Below are 25,732 nucleotides of genomic sequence, written 5' to 3'. Positions count from 1 at the left end.
CGGAAAGGTGGCCTCCTGGACTCCATCTAATCTCAGTGATGGGCACTCTCACTGGTCTTGCTGTCCAGGCTCATTCTAGCTGTTGCTGAAGCATGAGCCGCCACTAGAGGTCAGGCCAAGACAGAGTCTGCTCCTTCTTGCCTGGTCCACCCAAACTCACCTGCCTGAGGCTATAGAAACTGAAAGCTGGTTTCTTCTACTCCCAGGACATTTACTCTTCCAGAAAAGCATGGGCTTTGGAGTCAATGGATTCAGATTCAAATCCTAAATACCAATTACCGTATTTTTGATCTCTTCCTCTATCAGTCTCAGTTCTCAGTTGGACTAGACTTTCCAGTCGTCTTTAATGGATGAAGAAACTGAGGTCCAGACCACCTTGTCTGACTAATGGAGCACCAGGAATAGCAGAGCCATGTCCACAGAGGCCCCAGACTTTCTGCTTGCCATTCCCAGGGGTCTTTTCTTCTTCGTCAGGGCAGGGTAATAGATTCTGCAGAGGCAGGGATCCCATTAGCTCTGTGACCTGACTCCATCCCCAGTACTGGACAAGGGAGAGAGTGGCAGCCCCAAACACTAAGCCTCACTTCTTTCCTGAACTGGGCCAAGATAATAGGATGCAGCCCAGCCACAGGGCAGGGAAATTCTCCTAAGTAATCAGTTGGGATCCTTCTGTGTGTACTCATAAAGAGAGAACAGCCTCCTCCCAACCCATTTGGCGATAATATCAGACAGAAGGGGCAAGTGACAGAGACAAAGAGATGCTTGGGTGGGTGTTACCCCTTCCAGGCTTACCGTGGTTATGTTTGCTTTGGAAAGGACACCTGGCACCTTACGGTCTGCAAGCAGGTCCTGGAGGGGTTGAGTCCCTCCAGGTTTCAGACCCTTGACAAAGCTGCGGAGGTGATCCCCCAAGTCTGGAGCACCCCTCCCTTTCGCCAAATATCCGCTTCATCATCTGTTCCCTACCCACTTATACGCTACACAATTTCATCAGGTGGGTTCAGGTTTGGGGGAGAGTCAATGGATCAGGGGCCCTCCAATCAATATGCGCACTTGAAGACAAAACTAAGCAAGAAAGCCTGAAGACAGCTGGAGCTTGAATGAGGGGGCTGTGTGAAGGACTGAAACAGCTTCCCCAAATGCCCCTTGCTGGTTCTTTGTAGAGGGGGAACAACGGGCGCAGGAAAGTGCAGTCATCAGAACTTTTGGGTCCTCACATTCAATTCAACAGCCATGAAGGGACTACTAAGCACCAGGATACAGTGACACCAAAGAGGAGAAAGTCCCAAGGAAATCCAGTGAAGAGTAAGTGGGACGTGATGAGGAGGGAGTGCATTCCAGGCATAGGGGTGGAAGCCCACGGGGCAGGAGGGAGAATGTTGTATCCAGGCAATGCCAGAGAATTTGTCTAAAATGGAAATGGCCAGGCTGTGAAACCTCAGGACAAAGGTTGCTGCCAGATTGAGGAGGCCCTTAAAGACCACACTGAGGAATGATAGAAGGGATTCCACGAAGATTGTCTAAAACGTTCATCTTTAAATTCTGCAAAACTAGAACTTGGTGCAAACTCCAGAAGTGGCATTTCCCCTCACACAGCAGAACACCAAATGAAGATTGCATATGAAAGATCCCATCTCCACTTGTACAGAAAGAATATAATTAATTATTCACATCCCTTTCAAAACTATCCTGCTTGTCTGTGCTTCCTTCTTGGTTCACTTCTCCCCTCTATTGGGTATTTTTCCATATTTCAACACTGGCCTTCTTTTTTCATGCTTCATTATTGCTACTCTGACTCCCCCACAACCACCTCCTCACTTCAATGAGAAAAAAAAAATGGGAAAAAATATTGTAAGAAAAAAAATACAAACCAGGAGTGTGCTGAAGGCTCTTCGGTTGTCTCATTATCTGGGTGAGCAATGACACCTCAGAAAGTAGTAAATGCTTCAGATTAGGACCTGATTTATCGTTTCGTCGATTGTCTAGACTTAAGGAAGTGTTAATGTTGTGTTCTAAACTTCTAAAAAAAGTTTACATATATTTATTTATTTAAATAAATTCTTCCCCCTTTCCCTCTTTTTTACACTAATATATTTTTCCTTTTTCCTTCTTTTTTCTGCTTAAAACTCCCAGAACAGAACCCAAGCTCACCCAGGACCTGTTTTTTCCAGCAGTACACCTTGAAGAAATTAGGGTTCTGATGGGATAACTGCTTCTTCTCTCTCAACTAGAACATCAGCATTATGTCATCCTATAGCTGCTCTCAAGTATGCAAATACATTTCCCTTTCTAGGTTTCTCTGGACTCTTTTTCCTCCTTAATGCCTAATGTCCGCTTTTCCATTAAGGAGCCTTTTTTATTCTTTGCAATCCTGACCATAGCTCCTTGGGCACAGCCTCCCCATAGGTGGTTGCAATGTTAGGTTTGATTGGTTTTTTCTCTTTTGTCCAGGCTGCTCTGAATTCTGGCTGTGATACTTCTGGGACGTTTTGGAGTTTCTTTCAGGAGGTAATCTGTGGATTCTGCATTTATTTGGGCCTCTGGTTCTAACTTAGCTGGGTAGTACTCATTTAAAGTTTCTAGAGATAGTGTTCAGGCCTTTTTTAAAATCTCATTCTTCAAGGAGTCCAACGATTCTTGACTTCTCTGTCCTTGGCCTGTTTTCCAGGTCAGTTGTTTTTGCTATGAGATATCTCACATTTCCGCCATGTTTTTTGAAATCTTTTGATTTTGTTCTACTTTTTCTTGCTTTTGAAAGGGGTCCTTAGTTTCTGTTCAGTCTCCTCTGGTTTCTTGTTTCTGTCCTCTTCTAAGCGACATCCCCCCAGGTCTTTCTTCAAGAGCTTGGTTTAATTCCAAAGGACTCATGATGAAAAATACTACCCACCTCCAGAGAGAGAACAGATGAGCCTGATGAGTGAAAACTGAAATATCATTTCGGCTGATGTGGAAATAGGTTTTGCGTCATCTCACAAGGATTATTCATATCGTATTGCTGGCCTTCTCTATGAGGAGGGCAGGGGATGGAGAGAGAGAAGTTGGAACTCAAATTTTTTTTAAATGTCAAAAATAACTTTTTAAAGACCTTGTTTTTCACCTCCTCCTTCATTTTGTCCAGGTCTTTGTGGAAAGGACATTTTTGTCCCATAAGTCTCTACTTGTAGTTCTGGAGCTGCATTTACAATCACTCTTGATACTCTGTGGTGTTTTCTTCTGTCGAGATTCTATTAGGAGACGCTCTGTTTTCCAGAGCTAAGGTCCAGCAAGCAAGCTGTGCTCTGAGCTTGGCTTAACAACAATCCTTTGCGCTCACCCTCTGGATGATCTCAGCCACAGCAGAATCCCAGAATTGCTTTGCCCAGCACCAGGTGTTCTCTGAGCTCAGACAAGCACCTGCTGTATCCACGTTCTGGTCATGAAGCTCTGCTATGAATCAGACTTGTCACATAGTTGCTGGTGCCCCTTACTGTCGGGGTTACAGCTCACTCTGTAGCCATTTGTACAGGTATTGAGATCTCTCCATCCCCCACCTTGGGACCCTGGCACCCGCGTCATTGCTTTCCAAGCCGTTTCCCTCACTTTGAAATTAACCTTCTGTTTGATTCCCGACTCGTCTCTATCTAACCCATCTCTAGCCCGCCTCTCACCTACTCTAGCCGGAGCTGGTCTCTCCCCCGCCTCTAGTCCCCTCTAGCCAGTCTCCAGCCTGCCTCTAACCCATCTCTAGTCCGTCTGTAACCCGCCTTCAGCCCGTCTCTATCCCCGCTACATCTCCCCTCTATCCCCCCTCTAGCACGCCTCTAGCCCTCCTCTAACTCGCCCCTAGCCCACCTCCAATCCATCTATAGCCCACCTCTAGCCCTCCTTTAACTCTCCTCTCACCCGCCTCTTGCCCGTCTCTCGCCTGCTTTTCCTGCTCCAGCCACTCATGGCTTAGCGAGCGGTTCCATCACTTAGACTCTTCAATATGTTCAGCTTTACTTCTTGACTTGAGGTCTTGTGGAAAGGCCAGGCTGGGCTCCTGCTGCATATCTGAGGGGGCTGGGGTGCTCAGCCTCTCTTGGGCTCACCCTGGGCTCACTTGGGCTCACCTGGGGTCTTGCACTGACCCCCACTCTCACCTCCCAGGCTTGGGCCCTTCCTGTATCTTTGAGGATCAGAGCCCCACATATTAAGGGAATTGTGTGGCATTTCAAGGCAGTGTTAGGGACCTCCCTGAGACTCCGCAGAAGAGCCCCCTGCTCTGGCTGCATCCGGACACCAAACCTTAATAGGTTATGGCAGACCCATCTCAGGTCCTAGTGCCTTTGCCTTCCCCACTACCTGAGGGCTTCTAGCTGCCTTTTTCTGCAATTCTGAGGGCATCCCCAGTTTTTTCCCTCACTGGTTTAACCTTCACGGTTTGGCTGAGTCAGGAGGTGGGATGTGGGCAATTTGCCTCTGCTCAGGCAGGAAATCTCAGAAAGATTTTTGAGGGGGCCCTTGGCAAAGTCAGAGCTCAGCCTGAGGAACTCTAACAGGGCAACTGTTTGGAGACAGATTCGGGGCTGTTAGGCAGCTCCTGTGGCAGCCCAAGGGGCAGAGAGTGCTAAGCAGGGTTAGAGCTGCGTGAGCAGAGAGGAGGGTGAGAGTATGTCCAGGAAGTAAAGAAGGGGAGGGCATCTTGGCAGGGGGTAAGGGAGAGAGGAGTCCAGCATGATGATGATGCTGGGATTATAAATCTGCCTGAACTGGGAGGATGGGGAAAGGAAGTCGGAGTCAGGAAGTTGGGGCAAGGGTGGGAAAGAAGGTTTCTTATGGGACATCCAGGAGACGCCAGGGGAGGGGAGAGATGGCCCATCTTTCTCCTCCCATCACTTTCAGGACAATTCTGCTCTGCCTCCCCCTCTCTTAGCCATACCTTTCCCCTCCCACCCTGGGGAATGCTGCCTGCAGAGGATTGAAGGCATGAGGAGGATAAGGGAAAATCCCTGCCCCTGTTCCTACATGTTGGCATTAGAAGCAAAGCCCCACTTACCCCACCCTGGTTACAGCTCTGACCAAGAGGCAACAAACTCAGAAAGGCCAAGGGTATATCTAACAGGAGGCACTGGAGGGACATGTTGTAGCCCCGGCTCACCCCATTCCCCCATTTTTCCATGGGTAGCAGATGGTTGGGGGTTCACTCTCAGGACAGACAGGCCCTGCAGTTCCTGCCCCTTCCCATGCCCCTCCCAATTAATCAAGGATACCAGCAGGTGTTTCTTTGAAAACCTTTATTTCAAGACAAGGATCAGGCCTGAGCCCTCACTGTTTACCATTGCAGTTGATGGGGAGATTCTTGTGTCTGGCTGAGGCCAAAAAGTCCCTGATCTTGGGCCAGGAGGAAAGTACAGTTACATAGGCAGACAGTAAGGGGAAGTTGTCCATGCACTGCGGAACCAATGTCTGGTGAACCAACAGCAGGTCCAGCAGGTTGTAATTCACGAAAGAGATCTGCAGGGCACAGGGGACCAGAGACCAGGTCAACCAAGGGGAGTTGGGAGGGAGGGCAGCCCTGGGCTGGGAGCAGGGGCCTGAGACCCAGGCTCTCCTAGGTCTGACAGTCTGTTCCCTAAAGTCCTTCCCGGAGCCCCACCTAGTCCCCCAGAGCCCCACCTGGTCCCCCCAGAGCCCCACCTGGCCCCAGAGCCCCATCTGGTTCCCAGAGCTTCACCTTGGCCCCCACGATAAAGGCCTTGTTTTGCTGGTTCTAATTCAGCAGGGTCTCAAAATGCTGCAGCTGGGTGGGCAGATTTTTCACATACTTGTCCTTGCCCTCTTCCTGCAAAGCCATCACCTATCCCCCAACACAGCTCAGTTTGGAAACAAGGGAGAAGGGGAAGAAGTGAGAGCCCCAGGACATACCCTGATTTTTGTCTCCCCAGATTCCTTTGATGCCTCCCTCCCCTGGGAGGCCCTTCCTCACACCTGGGTGGCTAGGGCCTTCCCTGCCCCTGCAGACCAGCACCTCTTAAACAGGCCATTGGAAGGAGTGATGGAGAACACCTGAGTCTAACTGCTGCCTCACAACCTCTCCCAGCCTCAGTTTCCCCTCTGTAGAATGGGACCACATGGGCACCTACCTCCCAGGGTGTTTGTGAGGATCAACTCCTGTAGGGGGCAGTAAATGCCAGAAAGGACAACCCAATGGAAAGGGCAGGAGAAGGCTCTCCCCACCCACTGAGGGGTTGCAGTGGCCTGAGTCTCCAACAAGGGTCACATGTCCAGCATGGACTTGAACCCAGGTATTGGAGCCTGGGGTCAGCTCTCTGCCCAACCAGCTCCCAGCCCTCCTGTCACTCACAAACTCGTGGTAGATGAAGTCAAGGTACTTGCCTGAGGTCCTCCACCCCATCATTGGCCATATCCAAGAGAGCCTGTTCTCGATCATCCTTCCCATAGAGGTCTGAGAAGGGGGGGAGGTGAAAGAGAGGGGAGGGAAAGGGGCCAGTCACCTTCCCTCCCAGGGCCCCTCCCAAGGCTCTTGTCAGCTCCCCTCCCCCAGGTCTAGCTCCAAAGTCACCAACTCACGGAAGCCTTCCCTGAACAACCTGGCCCAGCAGAGCTGCCTTCTGCACTGGGAACTCTTCCTTATGGGGACACGGGAATGTGCTTCCTAGTCCTCGCTATTAAACATTTCTGCTGCCAGAGTGTAGCCAATCATCGGCTTTTTGTAGCCAGGGAGCCGTGCCTAGGACCCAGGAATAGGGCAAAGGGGGCAGACACCTCAGCTCAGGAGCCACTGCGGGGCTCTGGAAGGCCCAAGGGCATGAGCTAGGGAATTGACTCTGAAGAGGTTGGGAGTCTTTAATGCTTATGATCAGTTTAGTTCTGTTTCTTCTGTTCTCTCTCCTTTGCTTCCTAGATCCCATCACCCGAACCAGAGGAGGGACTAAGCCATTAATGATCTTGAAAAGAGGATGCCAACAAATTACCAATCGACATTTATTAAATACCCTCTATGTGCCGCACGGGCCTCTAGGGAGCGCCACAGGGCAGAGAGCGCCGGGCCTGGAGTCAGGAAGACTGATCTTGGGTTGAAATTTGACCTCAGACACTTCCTAGCTGTGTGACCCTAGGCGAGTCCCTTAACCCTGTTTGCCTCAGTTTCCCTGTTTGTCAAATGAGCTGGAGGAGGAGATGGCAAAGCACTGCCAAGTGTCTCTGCCAAGAAAACTCCCTATGGGGTCACAAAGGGTCAGACACGACTAAAATAACTCAACAAAACCAAAAATGTGCCAGGCACTGTGGGACCTCCTTTGCAGTGGCCTGAGAGGGGAAAAGAACTGAACAGGATTCACTAGGAACAGAGGAGAGGAGAAGCAGGACCGAAAGAGAGATAGAGAGAGAGACAGAGAGAGAGAGAGAGACAGAGAGACAGAGAAAGAGAGACAGAGACAGAGAGAGAGACAGAGAAAGAGAGACAGAGCGAACAGGACAGAGAGACAGACAGAGACAGACACAGAGAGAGAGACAGAGACATAGAGACAGACAGAAAAAGACAGAGGCAACGAGGCAAAGCAAAAGAGAGACAGAGACGGAGAGGGAGAGAGAGAGAGAGAGAGAGCACTGACTTTCTGGCCCGAGGCAGGGGAACAGAGAGAAGCAGGATGTGGCCTCCCTGTAAAGGAAAGGTGGGAACTGCCATTCTTCTTGCTCCAGGAAAGAAAACCTCAGAGAAAGAGAGAGACAGAAACAGAGGGAGAGAGAGAGAAGAGAGGGAGAGGGAGAGAAAAGGGAGACAGAGAAAGACAGAGAGACAGACAGACAGACAGACAGGCAGGCAGACAGGCAGGCAGGCAGAGACAGAGAGCATGGCCATCCAGGCCATCCTCAGTCTTCCAGGCTGGCATGAACTCTATACCTCAGTCTCCTGAATAGCCAGAGGAAAAAGAGGGAAAGGTCAGAGCAAGCCGTCCCTGAAGGACTGGTTCTTGAAGCCCCACCTGCCATCCACAGTCAGATAATGGGCCACGATCCAGGCCTTGCTGCTTCCCTGGGAGTGACTCTGAGAGGGAGGGCTTTGGAGTCAGAAGACATTGGTTCACATCCTGGCTCAGCCACTTACTGGCTGTGTGGCCTTAGGTGAGTCACTATTCTTCTACGGGCCTCACTTTCCTCATCACTAAAACAAGCCATTTGCCCTGAATGACCTGAAGATCCCCTCCAGCTTTAAATCTACGCACCTGTGAGCTTCTGGCTCCAAAGACCAGTGGAAATGGTGTCCCTTGTCCCAGGAAACATTCAGTTCTGAACCGAGGGGTCCTTCCTGCCCTATTGATAAAGAGAGAGCTACCTTCTCAGCCAAGTCCCCATGACTCTTTGGGGACGATAGGTTTGATCCAAGGGGGTCCTTCCCTATTAAGAAACAGAGAATCACTCCTTCAAGCCAAGATCCATTGGGGGCCAAAGCTTTTGGAGACCTGTTCCATGAGACGGCAAGCTGGCATCCATTGTGAATTGTGATTTGGCCAAAGGTGGCTAAGGTGAGGAGGCCTCTTGGCCCTCTCCCCGAAGTCATCATGCCCACCACATCAGGACCAAGGGGGCAAGTTCCTAACTGGACCACGGGCAGACTGTCCATTGTTGCCAGGGTCATCATCCTCATGGTCATGTCCATGGTCATGGTTGTCATCATCATCACCGGCCCCAAAGCACCTTTCCAGGCTCTCCCTCCTGCCTCTGTGATTGAGTCATGTGGCCATCTCTCTTTTCCTCATCTCCCCTCTCTGGGCCTTGGCATGGGCCATCCCAGCAGCCTTGGATGCTCCGTTCCACTCATGGAATCCCTTTATTCCTTTAAGCTTCAGCTCAAGCATCACCTTCCACTGATGACTCCCACTGCTGGTGCTGTCCACCTCCCAACCTGCCTCACATTCAATTTTCTTGTGTTTATTTGCATTGGCCTTTTCTCTTTACATTTGTGTTATTCTGTGCATTTTTATATGTTTTTGCTGCCTGTCCCATTGGAATCTGAGCCCACTGAGAGTCGGGATTGTTTCTTTCTTCAGGCTCATATCTCCAGTGCCCTGCACAGTGATAGGCACGTAGCAAGTGCCTACTAAATGCTTGTCGATGGATGGATGGATTGAAAATGAAAAGATTTTCACACCCTTGACATCCTGCGAGGGAGAAGGAGGTTTTCTCAAAGTGAAGTCTGAACACTCATTACCCAAGTTCTGTGCTTCTCATCCTCTGGGAACTGAGCATCCTTCACGTGATGCCCCAATTATACACTGCAATGCAATGGTACCTATACTGTCCTCCATGCCTACAATGCCCTCCCTCCTCATCTCCACCTCCCAGCTTCTTTCATGTCCTAACTAAAATCCTACCTTCTACAGGGAGCCTCCTCCAACCCATCTTCATACTGGTGCCCTCCCTCTGTGGGCTACTTCCTATTTTTCTGGCCTATAGCTGTCTTCTTCATTAGATTGTGGGCTCCTTGAGGGCAGGCACTGCCTTTCGCTCTTCTGTGTATCTCCAGTGGTTGTATCTGGAACACAGTAGGTGCTTAATAAATACTTATTGACCTACTGATACCAAACCTGTAATGTTGCTCCAATTAATCAACCCAACATTCTTTGACATTGCAGTGTCTCCAGTGATGTAGATTGCAACCAATCCACACCCTCTCTTCCCTTGTGACTATGGTCCATGACCTCTCACCAATGCTCCAGGGGTTTGAACTTCGAAGTTTCTATACAGCTCTGAACTTGTCATCAGAAAATACCTGTTGACTGACTGACTGTGAATGTTACATCCCAAAGAATTGAACATAAGCTCTTCGAAGTCAGGGATTGTCTAATACATGTCTTCAGCCCATTACAGTGACTGAACAAAGCAGAAACTCGGTGGTTGAACTTGGATTTTAAAACCACAGGCATTGATACTGAGGTCCCAGAGGCAAAGGTGCCACCCTTGGTGCATCAGTTAATACCCACGACAAACACCAGTTGGGCGGTACCTGCTGGCCACCCCAGCCAGCAATGCCAACTCAGCACATTCCCAGATCATAGAGCCAATCCAATTAGGTTTATATCAATGTGTCAGCAGGTCAAGGACTTGAGATTTCTTCCATTTGTCTCAGCAGCCACTTATAAGTCCTCTATCAAGCAGTACCAGACACACGCTTCATAAATGCCTCATTGTCTATTGAAATCTTTGGGTCTCACTTCGGTTTATTTATTATTTACCAAATCTTTTAAGAATGCCACTGCTGTGTAATACTAGGGGTCACTGCGGAATCTAAGAGTCTGGGCTCTCTTCCTCAGGAAGAACCAGGAGCAAAATTTACCCTCAAGGACCTCCATTTATAACTTTAGGGACACTATGCTCCCTTAGGTGCTCACTCTTCCAAGGGAAAACCTAAGTGAGCCCCAAGTATGAGTTTTGGATTTCTTCCTCTGAAAATGGCTTGTTTATATCCTTTTACCATTTATCAACTGGGGAGTGGCTCTTAGTCTTACACATTTGATTCAATTCCTGACATATCTTGGATATGAGACCTTTATCAGAAAAACTTGATGTAAAGATTTTTTTTCCAATTACCTATTTCCCTTCAAATTTTATTATTAGATTCTTTATGGAAATATTTTCAAATTTCATGTAATCAGAATTGTCCATTTTATCTCATGTGATCCTCCCTTATGTATTCAGGAATTCTTCCCCTGTCCGTAAATCAAAAAGTGCCTTCCTTGCCCCTCTAATTTAATATTATTCATGTATAATTGCTGGCCTTTTCTATGGGTGGTGAGGGGCAGGACGGAGGGAGAGAATTTGGAACTCAAAATTAAAAAAAATCAAAACCAATGAATGAATGTACAAGTAAAGATAACGTAGTATGACTTTTAATGTTCAGGCCATATGTCTATTTGGAGCCTATTTTAGCATGTGATGTAAGCTTCTGGTTTTAACCTAATTGCTGCCACACTACTATTTAGATTTCCCAGCAGTTTTGCTCAAATGATGAATTCTTGGGATCTTCAGGTTTATTGATCACCACTCTTTGTTTCCATATGTGGTGTGAACTCATTCTGTTCTGCTGATGGACCTCTCTCTCTCTCTCTCTCTCTCTCTCTCTCTCTCTCTTTCTTTCTCTTTCTCTCTCTCTTTTAACCAGTACCAAGTGATTTTTAATGATTACTGCTTTGTAATATAGTTTGAGATCTGGGGATGATAGATTCTCTTTCTTCCCACTTTTTTCATCATTAATCTGGAGAGCTTTGACTTCCTGTTACTCCATATCATTTTTGTCATTATTTTTCCAGGTCTACAAAGTGTTCCTTTAGTACTTTGATTAGTACAGCCCTAAATAACCAAATTAATTCATCTAGACTTATTGTTTGTGTTATATTGGCTTAATCCACCCATTAGCAACTAATGTTTCTTCAATTACTTATGCTTGTCTTTACTTCTGCCAAGAGTGTTTGGTAGTTAGACACATAGGGTTCCTGGGTACGCCTTGATAGATACATTCCCAAATATTTTATAGCTTCTGTGGTTATCTTGAATGGGATTTTCCTTGCTAGCTCTACAGGCTGAATTTTGCGACTTTATATGCAGTAATCCTGATGATTTGCATGGATTTATTTTATATCCTGCAACTTTGCTGAAGTTACTACTTCAATTAATTTTTAGTTAACTCTGTATGGTTCTCTAAGCATGCTGTCATATCATCTGCAAAAAGTCATAATTTTATTTCCTCTTTGCCTATGATAATTCCCTTAATTTCTAGTTCTTGTCTTATTGGCAGGAAGGTGGAACAGTGGGTAGAGTTCTGGACTTGGACTCAGGGAAACATGAGCTCAAATCTTGTCTCAGACACTTCTTAGCTGCATCAACCTAAGCAAATCACTAAATCTCTCTCAGCCTCAGTTTCCTCATCTGTAAAAGGGAGAAGGGAGCAAACATTTTGTAAGTGTCTACTATATTCCAGGCCCTATGGAAAATGCAATCACAAATATTATTTCATTTGTTTCTTATAACAACTCTGTGAGGTAGGCACTGTTATTGTCCCCATTTTGTGTTTGAAAAAAATGAGGCAAACATAGGTTAAGTGACCTATGGATGACATTGCTAATGAGTGTCTGAGGCTGGATTTGAACCCAGTTCTTCCTGACGCCAGGCCCAATGCTCTACCTGCTGGGCCACCTAGTTGCTTTATAGGAAAGTAACAATACCTACCCCTCACATTGTTGCCAATATCAGATGAAACTAACATGTATAAAGTGCTTTGCAAACCTTTAAGCACTGTGTAAATTGTAACTATTACTATTGTTACTATAGTTCGTATTTCTGCACTATATTAAATAGTAGGTGATAATGGACATCCTTGTTTTACCCCTGATCCTACTGGAAAGGTCTCTAACTTTACTTCATTACATACAATATTTACTCTGGGTTTTAGATAGAGGTTATTGACTGTATTAATGAAATTTATTCCTGTGATTTCTACAGTTTGAATTTATTGGCATAAATATATAGTTTTATTACTTATTAATATGATTTGTTATATTTACAGTCTTCCTTATGTTGAACCAACCCTACATTCCTGGTATAAGTCCAACAGGGTCAGAGTGTATAATGTTCATCACTGATTCCAGCTTCCTGTTTCTTGGCAATGCAATTGCCTTTGGATGGGTTGGGATTCAAGGCCAACCTGAAGGGCTACACTAGGCCTCTGTGGGGAACTCAGTTGTTATAGTTCTCTGGGAAGCTGTGGCCACACCTAGTCAGTCTTTTCAATCTGTGTGCACTCCTTGTTCACACAGATTTGCTGGACACACATAGTGAACTGGGGCCACGGTGATCTGTCACTGAGCAAAGTCAATGCTAAGCCAGTGCCCTGGTGGGGGAGGACTCTTGCTTACGGGGAATTTCCTGAGCTGGGCCAAATGGAATGCTTCAATGCTATGAGCAGGGCAGTGAAGCATATATGTGACAAACTCTAGCTAAATTGCAAACTCGTGGTTTTACCGACATAAGATCCACAGAGGCCTCAGCAGGAACACAGAGATGGCTGTGATAGGTAAAAAGAAAGAAAGGAAGAGGCAGGAGATCAGAGAGAGGACAGGAATGGCCTCAGATGGGGGACAAACCTCCAACTTCAGGGTTTTCCTGAAGCTGGTCCTGACAACAATATTGAGGGATTCAGGGCCACCTGTGAGAGTGACCTTGAGAAGGCTCAAAGACAGCTCTGCCATCAAGAGCCGCAGCCTGAGAGGGAACAGATATCCTAGCAGACTCCAAATAAGCAGGGACTAGATCTGGCCATAGACACAGAACATAGAATGTGGAATGTCAGAGTTGGGAGAGACCTTACAACATGGAACATAGACTTTCACAAGTGGGAGAGGCTTTAGGGCTTAGAACATCAGAGCTTGGAGAGAAGTTAGAGAATACCTTTTGTAGGCTGCCATTGTACAAAGGAGGAAATTCAACCCATTGAGCATTTATTAACCACCTACTGTGTGCTGGACACTAGGGATATAAAGGCAGCCATGAGAGAAGAATCCCTGCCCTTCAGATGATGAGCTTCTCCTGGAGCTTCAGTACCTTAGGGCAAGCAAAGGAGAGGCTCTATATAGAAAGGTGTGTGGAGGGGAGAGGCAGGCATAGTGGGGAGCCCTGCCTCAGGCAGGGCCAGGGACGAGTTTGGTGGGGAGCTCCTGCATGTCCACAGCCTTAAGGCCTTGTCTTTATGCCCAGGGCCTGGCATGGAGTCCAGCCATTTGAGTAAGTGCCTAGAGGCCTCAGGAGAGACCCAGGAAGTACAGCCACAGACTATACCCTTGTGAGAGTCCCTTCCCTCACCCTCCCAGACCTCCCAGCTTTCCTTACTCCACTTTGATGATACCTGACCCTGCTCTACAATCGTCAGAGACTCCCCATCTCTGAGGCCCCAGGTTGCCAGTCTGGCATTCAAAGCTGTCATCCATCAGCCATCTTTTTGCCCCCATTCCCTGTCCATCAATCACGTTTCTGCCTCATGAGCCCATTCCTGCCCACTTTGTCCTCTGCTGCCTTCTCTCCACACACCGACTGAAATGACTCTTAATAACATGCTGCACTGCTTTGTCAGTGAAGTCAAACAGCATTTATTAATCCCCTACTATGTGTCAGCCTTGTGCTGAGTCCCTGGGGATGACAAAGAAAAGACAAAGACAGGAAGGGGAGAGCCCAACTCTGCACAGCCAAGGATGGCCGGGGCGCTTTGGAAATAGTCTCAGAAGGAAGCTGTGGCATCAAGGGGGGCTGGGAAAGGCCTCCTCAGAAAGTGGGGCATTAGCTGGGACAGAAGCTAGGAAAACTGGGAGGAGATGAGGGGGAGAGAATTCTAGGCAGGGGAAGCCAGTGTCCACATCACAGGAAGGATGAGGGGCGGGGCTCTCAAAGGAAACTGGAAGGCCAGAGGAGGAGCAGGGAGGAGGGAGTTGGGGGGAGGGTGGGAAAGAAAACAATCAGTACAATTTTGTCCAGTAAGTAGCTGGGGGAGATGGGGGGTTGGAGAGGCTGGAGCGAAGAGATTTGAGAGGCATTTATGGAGATGATAGAGAGAAAAGAACATTGGCAACTAACCGAAAATGGGCAGGGAAGATAAGGCATTTTTAGTTTAGAGCTGGGGAAGATGTTACAGGGAAATGTTGGGGGCAAGGGGGACCAGAGACAGGGGTAGAGCCAAAACAAGAAGTGGAAGGACCTGTGACCAACTCAGCTGGAGGAGGGGAAGGAGCCAACCTGGGTCTATGCCAGGAGAGGGGACGGATGGCCCATCTTTGTCCTCCCATCACTTTCAGAAGAATTCTGACCAGGAGGGAACAAGGTGAGGAAGGCCAAGGGTATATTTCAGAGGAGGCACTGGTGGGGGGGGGAGGTGACCATAGTCCCCCTTACCACATTCCCCCCCATTTTCCCCTCGGTGGTGGATGGTTTGGGGTTCAATCTCAGGACACACAGACCTGTCCAGAGCCCTGCCCCTCCCAGTTTAATGAGGAGACCAGGCGGTGTTTGTTCAAAAGCTTTTATTGCCAGAGAAGGGTCAGGCCTGAGCCTTCAATGTTTACCATTGGCATTGATGGGGAGACCAGTGTGCTGGAGTGAATCCAGGAAGACTTTGAGCTTAGGCCGGGAGGAGAGCCGAGAAACATAGGCAGACAGTACAGGGAAGGCATCCAGGCACTGGGGAGCCAATGTCTGGTAAAGCAACAGCAGGTCCAGCAGATTGTAATCCACAAAAGAGATCTGCAGGGCACAGGGCACCAGAGACCAGGTCACCCAAGGGTAATTGGGAGGGAGGACAGCCCTGGGCTGGAAGCAGGGGCCCAGGTTCCAGGGTCTCCCAGGTCTGACATCTGGTCCCCCAGAGCCCCACCTGCTCCCCCAGAGCTCCCCCTGGCCTCCAGAGCCTCAACTTGTCCACCACGATAAAGGCCTTGCCTCCCTGGTTCTGCTTCAGCAGGGTCTCAAAAGGCTTCAGCTGGGTGGGCAGGTCCTTCACATACTTGGTCTTGCTCTCCTCCTGCAAAGCCAAGGGCCCCCCAGCCCCAGCTTAGTTAGGAGACAATGGAGAAGGAGAAATGGGAGCCCTAGGACATACCCTCACAGGGTGGTTGTAAGGATCAACTCTTGTAGGGGGCAATAAATACCAGGAAGGATAACCAAATGGAATGGGCAGGAGAAGGCTCTCCCCACCCACTGAGGGGCTTGCAGTGGCCTGAGGCTCCAGCAAAGGTCACATGGCTAGCATAAACTTGAACCCAGGTATTAGAGCCTGGGGTCAGCTCTCAGCCCTCCTGTCACTCACATAATTGTAGTAGATGAGGTCAAGGTACTTGAGCCTGAGGTCCTCCACCCCATCATTGGCCATATCCAAGAGAGCCTGTTCTCAATCATCCTTCCCATACAACCCTGAGAAGGAGGGGAGGTGAGAGAGAGGGGAGCGAAAAGGGCCAGTCACCTTCCCTCCCTGGGCCCCTCCCAAGGCTCTTCTCAGCTCCCTTCCCCCAGGTGTAGCTCCAAAGTCACCAATTCAGGGAAGCCTTCCCTGGGCAACCTGGCCCAGCAGGGCTGCCTTCTGTACTGGGAACTCTTCCTTCAGCCAAATTGCCCCCCCCCTTATTTCCCCTCCCCCAGTCCATCTCCCACCTCCTGCCTTTGCTCAGGCTGTGACTCTTCCATTGGGCTGCTCAGGTTCTGGAACACAGGTGGGTGTTCCAAGGGGCAGAACTAAGGAGGCTTGGTCAGGGCCCTGCTGCAGAAGGCCTGCCTTGGAGCTCCCCACTGATTACAAAATGACAGTGGATTTATTTGGTATTTTATTCTATCCCACCCTCTTCCCTCCCCACATGAGCTCCCTCAGGGCAGGGACAGATTCATTTTTTTTTTTAACTCTGCTGTCTCCTATACAGTGCTTGACACACAGTAGGCACTCAATAAATGCTGGCTTAATTGAAAGTGATTTTGCTCTGGGAAGGGACCCTGTCTCCTCACTCTATTCCAGCCTTGTCTGAACCAGTGCTGGGCCCACAGAAGGTGCCCAGCAACTGCTGGATGGATGGGTGGAAGGAGGGATGGAGGAAAGGAGGAATGTGGATAGACAGATGGATGGAGAGAAGGAGGGAGGGAAGGATGAACCAGGCCTGGGCCCACAGAAGGTGCCCAGTAACTGCTGGACAGAGGGAGGGAGGGAGGAAGCATATGGATAGGTGGCTCCCACGTGACCCCTCTACCCCACCCCCACCACCGGAGTCAGTGGCCATACCATACTTCCGCCCCAGGTATCTCAGGATGGCATTGCTCTGGTACAGGGTCAAGTCTCCGTCTGTGAATTTGGGGAGCTGGCCGTACAGCTATGGGGCAGAGGGCAGGGGAAGGGGCTGAACATGACGTCCCTCCCAGATATCCATCTCCCCCCCCCCACCTCCAGCTGACCGTTCCCTCTCCCTCCCCGGGCCCTCCTCCTCTCTGGCTACTCACACAGCTGGCCTTGAGTTCCCCCTTCCTCCATATGTCGTTGGTCACTACATCCTCCTTCCAGTCCTGGCCCTGGTCAGCCAGGAGCATCCGCATGGCCTCGCCTCGCCCTGGAGGGAGGGCAGGGGACAAAGGAGCTCAGCCCGGGCGGGGCAGCCCAAGGACAGCACCCCCAGGACAGCCGGACCCCTTCCGGAGTCCCCCCTGGACAAACCCCTCCCCCCTCGGGGCCCCAGTTTCCTCCTCCGTAGGATCCGGGGGCCGAGGGCTAGGATCTGTGGAGGGGGCTTCCACGGTCCTCTCCCACGTCCTGCGGGGAGGTGGGCTCCTCTCGAGGGTCCCCCGGCCTTGCCGCCCCCCCGTGCTGGGACCACGAGTTACCTCTGACAGGGAAGTAGGTGATGGTGTAAGGAGGCACTAGGAGAGATGGACAGAGAGGTCAGGGGGGCCAGCGCTCCCTGCAGCCCCTTCGGCCCCAGACCCTCCCGATGGCCCTCCCGGGGGAGGCCCAGGCCTTACTTTCTAGAGATAGCGGCACCCAGGAAGGAACTGAGCAGGAAGCTGGATCCCAGGGGCAGCCCTGAGCTTAATAAGCCCGGACCCCGCCCGGCCGCGCCCCCTGCCCCCCCGCCCGGACCCCAGAATGTGCTGAGTCACTGCGACGGGACACCGGGGTGCAGGGGCAGGGGTGGGGGGTGCAGCGGGGAGGAGCTGCAGAGGGGCTCGGGGAGAATGGGTTGGGGGGCTGGGAGAGGGGCTGCAGCAGCGGGGGAGGGGAGAGGAAGGTTGAGAACCGCATAGGAACCCGGCACGGACTGATGTATTTGCACTAATTAACCCTGGCATTAAGGGGGAGGGGGAAAAGCTTCCTGTAGAAGGTGGGACTTGGGGACGGAGGGGATTCCGGGCTTGGGGCACAGCCAGGGCAAATGTCCAGAGAGGGGAGGTGGGGGTCTCGTATGGCCCGTGTCCCAGGACCACGGAGGGGAAGAAGGTGTAGGAAGACTGGAAGATAGGAGGAGGCAGATCATGAAGGATCCCGGGGAGGGAGCCAAGGATTTACGAGTCAGAGGACCCGCCTTGGAATGCCAGGTCTGCGGTGTATTTCACCCTGGGTGATCTTGTTCCAGGCCTCAGTTTCCACACCTGTAAAAGGAGGGACTTAGATGACGTCTGAGGTCCCTTGCACCTCTGGTTTTATGAGCCGATGAAGTGGCATTCCCAGCAAATGCTCCTCCGACTTCTATTTGGAGACCACCAGCGATGGGGAGCTCATTACCCCAGCCATCTGGAGCATCAGCGGAGGCTTCTGCCCTGGCCCCAAGGGGACAATACTTTCAAACCGCAAAAAGAAAGCAATTTGCAACCTCATTTGTTTACTAATGGAGACCATTGCTTCTACAGAAGCAAGGGAAATGACAGGATCCCACCTGGCTGCACAAAACTAGGGTGGAACAGCTGGGCTTCTGCTCAGGAGCACCAAGATGTAAGGGGTACTGGCAGCATTTGATATGCAGAGACTATTGAGCTGAGCACCTAGCTAGCAGAGCTGCACCCCGAGGTGATCTCTTCTGTGGCCCACCCCACCTTGCTATCCCCCCAGCTTCAGCACCCCCAACAGCGACCTCCCACCCCGAATCAAAGTGTCCTGGCTGAAAAATGGATAGCTACATCTCTGCCACATAGGCATGCGCGTGTGTTACTGGTCAGGCTGTGGAGAAGTATGTGGTGTATGAAAACCGTATTGGTGGAAAGTCACTTGGTCCAACCCGCTTGGGAAAACTACTTAGAATTAGGAGGGGGAAAATCGGTCAGTCCTCGACAGCCTTTAACCCATTCATCCAAATGCCGGACATGCATCCCAAGGCTGTGGGCAGTGGAACAGGACGTGTCAGTTCTCCACCAGGGATTCCTGCAGGTTGCTTTTAACAGAGCGTTATAGCTGGAGGGAAACTTAGAACCTAGATCCCTATCTCCTCTCTATCTCCCACCTTCAGAAAACTGAAACGTGGTGTGTGTGTGTGTGTGTGTGACCTCCAGTTTCTCTACTTCTCCCCATTCTTTCCTTCTTTAGTCTCTGAAGAAGAGATGACCTTTTTCCACACAGAGATCTATGCCCTGGGTCTCAGCACTCCCACCCCCATTTTCCCATTTCCTTCTCTTCTTGGCTACATTTGTTTTATTTGTAGAGAACGTTTTAAGTTTTATGTAATTAAAAGCATCCTTTTTACGTCTTACACTGTTCTTTCTCATTTATTCATAAATTGTTCACCTATCCATAAGTCTAATAGCTAATATATTCCATGTTCTTCAAATTTTCTTGTATCATCTCTCTTTATATCTACATCATGTATCCATTTTGACCTTACCTTGGTAAATGCTGCAAGATACTGGTTTGTGCTGTTAAACCTGAAAATTTGGTTGAAGGAAACAACAGAGCTAGGTGATAGAAAAATCCATGTTGTTTATTATTTTCCCTTAAAGCATAGCGGAGCTAGCTTACTTGTACGTACAAGGAGTCAGAGCTTAAACTCCGGCTGCCTGAACAAAGCAATGAGAAAACTTATATACGTTATTTTAGCGGAGCTAGCAAGCCTGTATTACCTCATTTTTTATGACCCTCATGTATGTTTAACCATGATACAAGAAGAGGATTTTCCTTAATGGAATAGAGTTGTAAAGGATGTTGACAAAAGTCAGTTGAAACTACAGCCCAGCGTCTCTGCTTCTCATTACATTCCATAACATAGTATATACCTGTAGAATATTAAGCAAGGTAATCTCTCTTGGGGTTAGGGTAACGTCCTTAATGATCTGGCTTTGTTGACAGAGGTAAGGGTATTGCCTGAGCAAACTTTTAGAGAGAATGAAGAAGCCTAGGTCCTGGATCTTCATCCAGTTACTCATTAATTCAGGCTCTGGGTCTGGTTGAAATTAGAAATGATATAAAATAGTATAATATTTTCCACAGTGCCCAATCTCTGTCAGGCTGCTTTCCAGTTTTCTCAACAATTTTTACGAAATAATGAATTCTCATCCCCCAAAATTAAGTCTTTACACTTGTCAAACACAAGATTACCATAATCATTTGCTGCTGCAAATTGTATGTCTACCCTGTTCTACTAATCCACTTTTCTGTTTCTTAGCCAGTACCAGGTAGTTTTGATAATTACTGTCTTGTGATATAGTCTAAGGTCTGGTACTGCTAAACCTCCTTCTTTTACATTTTTTCCATTAATTGCTTTGATATTCTTGACATTTTGTTCTTCCAAATGAATTTTGTTATTATTTTTTCAAACTCAGCAAAATAATTTTTTGGTAATTTAATTGAGATATCATTGAATATGTAAATTAGGTAAAACTGTTATTTCAAAATTATATTGACCCTGCCTACCCATGAATAATGAATAATTAATATGTATCCAATTGTTTAAATCTGATTTTATTTGTATAAAAAAGTTTTTTTATAATTTTATTGATATTGGCAGGATGGGGTGGGGTAGGAGAGAGGGCAGATTTTTGCTGCTTGAAAAAAATAGAATTTAATTTTAAAACACAGACAGGAAGCATTCCTGAATAGGAGGAAGCAGTGGATCTCAGAGGAAGCATTCATGTCTCCTGCAAAGAAGGATTTAGTAATACCGTAGATGCTATTGTAAGAGAAGTCATACAGCAAAGGTCAAAGGAGGAAGTGAGGAGGTATTCTGCCAAAGGAACCTAAGAAGTGTGGTCGACGATGACAAAGTCCTGGGCATGAAGCTGAAGACTTGAGGAGCACAACTTGAGTTTTACATACTGTTGTCCACTGAAGGCAAATGATGAAGAAGAGAAAAATGGATTTGAGAAGTGAACTTTTGCCTAAGGAGGTGGTATCTGAGAGCAGGCTTTGGACTTCTGGACCACACCTCTAAATGTCAGGGTGACAGGTTCCTGACCAGAGATGGAGTCCACCTAACAAAGGCTGGCAAGAATAGATTTGCTGGGTGGTGCCCAAATCTAGTCACCTCCCCCTCCCCCAATCTAATCCTCCATTAGAATGCCTTCCTTTGTGTCCCCAGCATATAGCACAATGCCTGGCACAGAATAAGCACTTCATCAAAATGGTTGTTTTTGTTGAAAAAGACTTTCAACTCAAAAGGAAAGGGGAGGGAAAAGACTGTCTAGGTCTGTCCACCAAGGTAGATACCATACAGAGTAGCTCTACTGAAGGAAACAATAGCAAATTAAGATATCACAAAAGACAAAACCCCCAAAAGAAGCCAAGACTAAAACCTCTGGCCTCAAATGTCTTTACATAAATGCCCACAATTTAGGCAACAAACAAGAGAAACTGGAGGTTTTAATTCAAGGAGGCAAATTAACCTCATATGTATCACTGATTTATGAGAAAATTCAAGATTGGAATATGGCTCTGGATGCCTATGCCTCATTGAAAGGAAAGAGGGTGTGTGAAAAAGGGGGAGTGAGGGGAAGAACTGTGTGTGGGTTGGATAATTGTGAAGACTTCACAGGGTATGTCTAATGGAGAGGTTTTGGGATTTGGCCTTGTAATTTTGGGAAGGCATGCCCTTCCCCCTTTCTCTCTCAGATATTAGAAGATAATGAACTTCCTGTGAGCTATTTGTTCTCTGCTCCAGGAAGGGTCTCTCCTTCCCCCATCCCATTTCTCCTCCTAGACTTTCAGACTCCACCTTGGCAGTTGAGTTCTGATAGGGAAAAACCTAAACGAACCAGATCAATCTTGGTCCTCTGTGTAGTTTTCGTGCCTAGACTGTAAACCCACCCACCCCAGCCAATGGTGAGAAGGGATAGAGGTGGGTGGGAATCTTCTTCATTAAGACTATAAATTAAGGAAGGTTCTCTTTTACCTTGCCTCCTCCCTTATGGAGGTGTGCCCAACTCTTGCAAAGTTTGTATAATAAATTTACTTTGTTTCTCTTAAAGATGTCTCTCCTATTATTTAAAAATTCTGTCCCATACAACTGTATATTCCTCATTGGAGAAAATGCAGGAAGCAGAGGAAGGTAAGCAGGGCATAAAGCATTTGGGTAAAGGTCAATGAAGGAAGAAACAGAAGGGATTTTTTCTTTGGAGTATACTGCAGACCACTTGGTCAGAAAGAAGAAATACATGATGTGTCGAGGAAACAGATTACAAGCCTGATACAGAGGCATAATATAGTATTTGCCTCAATGGTGATTTCATCATTCAAAAGGTGAAGGAAGAAAACAGAGTCTGCAAACATAGGCTAATGAACTTGACCTTGATTCCTGGGGTAGCATTTTCCCAGGGATAGCAGACAGCACCTTTGCAAGTCTTCACAGGTAAGAGATTGTGCTGGTCTTAGGGGTTCCTCATCCTCAGGGTTTTCCTTTTCTTTCTCCAAATTTTAGGGGGGTGTACCCTACATGTAGAAAACCACTCCTTCAAGAAGTCTGGTCCTACCCAAGCATAACTCCCATTAGCCTTAAGAAAACTCAGCTGATATCTCAGGAAATGGATGGATAGACATGAATTCCTTAGTGATTAATCTTTGAGCCTGGTCAACAAGTGAATTCAGAATCTATACCTGTCTGTCTGTCTATCTATACCTCTATCTGTGTCTATCTCTCTATCTATCTAATTCTCTCCTCTTTGGGGTTTTGTGTATTTGTAAACTTTTAGTTGCCAAGGGTTACAGCTGCCTTGCTCTGGGGTTTTCCATATGGGACTAGAGTCAGCTCTTCTTCCCTCCTTATGCCCCAACTACAAGGAAGGGGGGATGTGGCTTTCACCTCCCTGTGGAGATGGAAACCTCTTGCAGAATCTCTACCCAATGGCAGCATTAACCACATCAATACAAATTCACAGTCATCTGGAGCAACAAAAGGTCAAGCATATCAAAGGAATTAATGGGAAAAATGCAAAGGAATGGGACCTGACAGTACCAGATCTCAAACTATACACCAGAAATGTAATCATCAAAATGATTGGGTGGCAGTTAAGAAATAGAATGGCTGGTCGATGGCACGTATTGGGTACACAATATGGAGAAGTCAGTGAGCACAGTAACCCAGTGTTTGGTAAACCCAAAGATCCCAGCTATCAGGATAAAAAATCACTATCTAACAAAACCTGCCAGAAAAATTGGGAAGTAGTCTCATAGAAAGGAAGCCTACATCAACAACTCACACTATACATGAAATGGGTACATGATTTATACATAGAGTGATATCATAAGCAAATTGAGGATCATGGAAGAAATTACCTGTCAGATCTACACATGGGGGAAGAGTTCAAGAAAAAATGTGAGATAACGAGGTTTAGAGAAGTAATATGGATCGTTGAGATTAAATTAAAATTATAAAAGATTTTGAAAAAACAAAATCAATGCAGTCAAAATTAGAAGAAAAGCAGGAAACTGGGAGGAGAAATCTTCACAGCACGTTTCTCTGATAAAGGTCTCATTTCTCAGATATATGGAGAACTGGGCCAAATTTAGGAAAATAAGAGCCATTCCCTAATTGACAAACGGTCAAGGGATATGAACAAGCAATTTTCAGAGAAAGAAATCCAAGCCATCAATGGTCATATGAAAAAATTTCCCTAAATCACTAATAATTCTAGATATGCAAATTAAAACAACTCTGAGGTACCAACTGACACTCAGCAAATTGCTTTAGATGGCAGAAAAAATTACAAATCCTGGAGAGGGTGTGTACACACACTCAGTACACAAATGCACCATTGGAGATGTGAACAAGTCCAGCCATTCTGGAGAGCAATTTGGAACTATGCCCAGGAAGCTATACAGCCATATCCTTTGACCCAGAAACACTGCTCCTAGGTCAAAGAAATCAAAGATAAAAGACAAGAAAAATATTTATAGCAGCTCTTTTTGCGATGGCAAAGAGTAGGAAAATGAAGGGATAGCTCTGAATTTTTGCTGTTCAGTTGTGTCCAAGTCTTCATGACCCCATTTGGGCTTTTCTTGGCAAAGATACTGGAGAGGTTTGCCAGATTTCAACTCAGGAAGATGTCTTCCTGACTCCAGGTCCAAGGCTCTATGGACTATGGCGCCACCTAGCGGTCCCAATTGGGATTTCCCCAATCCCTCAATTGGGGAATCACTAATGTGATGGATACTATTGTGCTGTAAGAAAGGATGATGGGAATGGTTTCTGAATGACTGGGGAAGACTTGTATGAACTGATGCGAAGTGAAGTGAGCAGAACCAGAGAAATCCACACAGAGACAGCAATGTTATAAAGAAAATCGTCCGTGCAAGACTTAGCTACTCTGATCAGTACAGTGATCTACCACAATTCCAAAGGACTCATGATGAACCGTGCTCTCCACCTCCAGACAGAGAACTGATGGACCCAGAGAACAGATGGAAACATAATTTTCTTTCTTTTTCTTGGTTTTTTTTGGAACATGGCTAATGCAGAAATATATATAAAATATATATATATGATGTATGTGTGTGTGTATATATAATGTATGTATGTATAGATATTATATGTACATATTTGATGGGTGTTGTATTCCTTGCCTTCTTTATAGGTGGCAGAGGAGGCAGAGGGAGGGATATAATTTGGAAGTAAAATGAAATTAAATAGAATTTTTAAAAGTTTATAAAAATGTCAGTTTTCAATGGAAGGGCCATCATGAGGAAGAAGGATTAGTCTTCCTCAATGACCCCAGAGGGCAGAATCAGGAGTCATGGGGGAATGTCAGATAGAGGTAAATGGAGGCTCCACATAAGACAAAGCTTCCTAATGTTGTGAGCTGTCCCCAAATGGGATGGGCCACCTGGAGAGGTGGCAGGTGCTTCTCCTTGAGAGGACTCAGGCAGAGGCCCCATGACCACTTGTCAGGTACATTTGAGTATGGATTCTTTTCTTTATATGAATTGGACTAGGGCCCCTCCCTCATCCTTTTGAACTCAAAAAATTCTGTGTCTTTGGCGAAACCGGTGGAAGAGGGTACATGGTGCTTCAAATGTATTATAGTGTCTTTTACTGACTCTTAGGGGTCTAAAGGACCTTTGAGGTCATGAAGTCTAATCTCTGCACAAAGCATAAATTCACTCTAAAACAAAGGTGTCAAACATGTGGCCCACAAGCCCAGTTCCTCATTGTCCCCAACCAGATTAAAATGTAATTGGGAAATATTTAACAGAATAAATAAAAATGCAACAGAACATAGTTACTGTTAATACGTGGTTTTTTGAGTCAATGTGCAGCAGTTTGACACCACTGCTCCAAAAGACCCCTGAGAAGAGATCCCCCACTCTCCCAGCCACGGAAGATTCCTCACCCCCATCACCGGACAGTGTTCACTATTAGGACTGTGTCTTCTTATAACTTCCACCCTTTGGCCTTAGTTCAGGCCTCTCGGGCCAAGCAGAACACGTCCGGCCTCTTCCACCATAGGACAAACCTTCAAATATTTTAGGACAACAATTATTTGTTCCCAAGCCCCAAAGTCGCACGTCCTCCTAAGTTAGATGGTGCCAGGTCTCTCTGCCAGTCTGGTGAGGGTTAAGACTTTCGCCATCCTCACTCACCTTCCTCTGGACCAGATGCCAGCTCAGCAGCAGCCCTCCTAAAGCCAACATCATTCCCGGCCAGACAGGACGCTCCAGTTCTTTTGTGACCAGGGCTGAGGGATTCCAGCAATGTGTCTTCTATCCACACAGCCTGGCATTGTGGCCTTGTCGACACTGAGCTCACTGCCCACCACCATGCCCATC

General features: G+C 47.5%; 2 pseudogenes; both read right to left on the bottom strand.

Annotated features, from left to right (window-relative positions):
• Nucleotides 1-5,286: 5,286 nt before the first annotated feature.
• On the bottom strand, nucleotides 5,287-8,647 carry LOC118855224 (annotated as a pseudogene).
• A 6,380-nt stretch (nucleotides 8,648-15,027) lies between these two features.
• LOC118853167 lies at nucleotides 15,028-17,561 on the bottom strand (annotated as a pseudogene).
• Between the last annotated feature and the right edge of the window lie 8,171 nt (nucleotides 17,562-25,732).

Source organism: Trichosurus vulpecula, chromosome 6 (genome assembly GCF_011100635.1).
Source record: "Trichosurus vulpecula isolate mTriVul1 chromosome 6, mTriVul1.pri, whole genome shotgun sequence".
Classification (NCBI taxonomy): domain Eukaryota; kingdom Metazoa; phylum Chordata; class Mammalia; order Diprotodontia; family Phalangeridae; genus Trichosurus; species Trichosurus vulpecula.
This window is presented reverse-complemented; position numbering and strand designations above follow the sequence as displayed.